This window comes from Vulpes lagopus, chromosome 12 (genome assembly GCF_018345385.1).
Source record: "Vulpes lagopus strain Blue_001 chromosome 12, ASM1834538v1, whole genome shotgun sequence".
Classification (NCBI taxonomy): domain Eukaryota; kingdom Metazoa; phylum Chordata; class Mammalia; order Carnivora; family Canidae; genus Vulpes; species Vulpes lagopus.
In genome coordinates, this window is record NC_054835.1 from 44,760,853 (window position 1) to 44,763,242 (window position 2,390).

The 2,390-nt window shown below is 40.4% G+C and overlaps 1 pseudogene; it reads right to left on the minus strand.

The window, feature by feature from the left end:
- Positions 1-1,579: 1,579 nt before the first annotated feature.
- LOC121474011 lies at positions 1,580-2,161 on the minus strand (annotated as a pseudogene).
- Positions 2,162-2,390: the final 229 nt, after the last annotated feature.

Here is a 2,390-nt window from a genome sequence, read left to right on the forward strand (position 1 = left end):
GGGGGCGGATGCAGAGACACAGTCAGAGGGAGAAGCAGACTCCATGCAGGGAGCCTGATGCAGGACTGGATCCTGGGACTCCAGGATCACGCTCTGTGCCAAAGGCAGGCATTGAACTGCTGAGCCACCCAGAGATCCCCCAGATAAGTATTTCTTATCTTTTGATACCATAACTCAGAACTATTCTGCACTACCAATCAAGAAAATCTTTGCCTGATACTTTAATCGAATGGCTGCTTAAAAAAGAAGTCAATGAGGCATCAATGAAAATTTTTATAACAATGTAAAATGACTGGGCCAAGTTTGGATTAAAATTTTTTTTCGTGGGCAGCCCGGGTGGCTCAGCGGTTTAGCGCTGCCTTCAGCCCAGGACCTGATCCTGGAGACCTGGAATAGAGTCCCATGTTGGGCCGCCTGCATGGAGCCTACTTCTCCCTCTGCCTGTATCTCTGCCTCTCTCTGTGTCTCTCGTGAATAAATAAATAAAATCTTTTTAAAAATTTTTTTAATTTTTTTTTCGTGATTGACAGGACTTCCTACCTCTGAATTTTAAAAGCCATCACTCTGGGAGCACCTGGATGACTCCGTTGGTTGAGCATCCAACTCTTGGTTTTGGCTCAGGTCATGATGTTAGGATTGTGAGTTGGAGCCCCAAGTTAGGATCCACGCTCAACCCAGATCTTGGAGAGATTGTCCTCTCTCTTTATCCCTCTGCCCCTCCCCCTGCTCATACGATAGATAGATAGATAGATAAAATCTTTTTTAAAAAATAAAATAAAAACCATCACTCTGATCAGGATATCACCAAGGGAGATGCAATTTCAGGCCATTCAACAGAGATCTAATGACTGCACATCTATTAAGAATACACTTCTGGTAATCCTTCCAGAAAAGGCAACTGTTTTTTAAAGATTTTATTTATTTATTCATGAGAGAACAGAGCAAGAGAGAGAGAGAGAGAGAGAGAGAGAGAGGCAGAGACACAGGGAGAGGGAGAAGCAGGCTCCATGCAGGGAGCCCAACGTGGGACTCAATCCCAGGTCTCCAAGATCACAACCTGGGCCAAAGGCAGCGCTAAACCGCTGAGCCAACCAAGCTGCCCAGAAAATGCAACTTTAATGAAATTAGTTTAGAAAGGATGCAAGGAAGTCAAGTGCAGTGTAAGATTTCGTGGTTTTTTACCTTTAAAAAACAGAAAAATGGGTGGGACAGATGGATGAGCTAGGTAAAGGAGATTAAGACTACAATTATCTTGATGAGCTCTGAGAAATGTATAGAATGGCTTAATCATTATATTATACACCTGAATCTAATATAATACATGAATTTTTAAAAAGGGGGGAAAACAGAAAAATAACCCCCCAAAAGCGATTTCTTATTTTCTCTCCCCTAAAAAGAATACAAACGTCATTTCTCAAATCTAACAGTGGCTTCATTTTCAAAATGCATCACTGTATTTTCCTCATAAGGCAGCCATACATTACAAACCTTCAGCACATAACAGTCACATGATTTCTTCAGTAAGCCTGAAGGCTACCACAAACCTCCTGGAGCTTACATCCAGACTAGTTCTGAGGTTTCAAATATTAAAGTTTTTTCCACAGTCACAAGTTTCTTTCATGTTTGGGTTATTGAACACAAACTTGGGATAAGTTGTCTTCAACCTAGTCCAATTCTGTTCCTTAAAGTGTTAACTGTTCTTTCTTTTCTTTTTTTTTTTTAAATTCTTTTTTTTTTAATTTTTATTTATTTATGATAGTCACACAAAGAGAGAGAGAGGGGCAGAGACATAGGCAGAGGGAGAAGCAGGCTCCAACACTGGGAGCCCGACGTGGGATTCGATCCCGGGTCTCCAGGATCACGCCCCGGGCCAAAGGCAGGCGCTAAACCGCTGTGCCACCCAGGGATCCCTGTTCTTTCTTTTCAATGAACATTCTGACTCCATCTTAAACAACTTCTCCATCCGAATATACTTTTGTCTTTGTATATTCTAGACTATAAGAAAAGCTATTACAACCCTCAGTTTGAAGTGTAAAAATTTAAGCTTCTTTTTAAGAAGTTCTTTACTGCTGAGAGTGTCAGGGTGAGGGCAGACTGGGCGGGTTGTCAGCTTCCTCTTGCTCACAGCCCAAACAGTGGCTTGGATTAGCAATGCCAACATCTTTACCTTCCTGGTGACTTAGTGCCCTAGACTGGCTATTTTATAATTTTATATGTAAAGTTTTACATTTAATTCAATGGGTTTATTCCTAGGTATTTTTTATATTATTGTAAATAGTATTTCTTAAAATTTTCTTTTTTCAGCTTGTTGCTGATACATAAAAAATTATTGATTTTTGTGTAATGAGCTTGTATCCAGCAACCTGTCTTCACTTTTATAAATTATAATT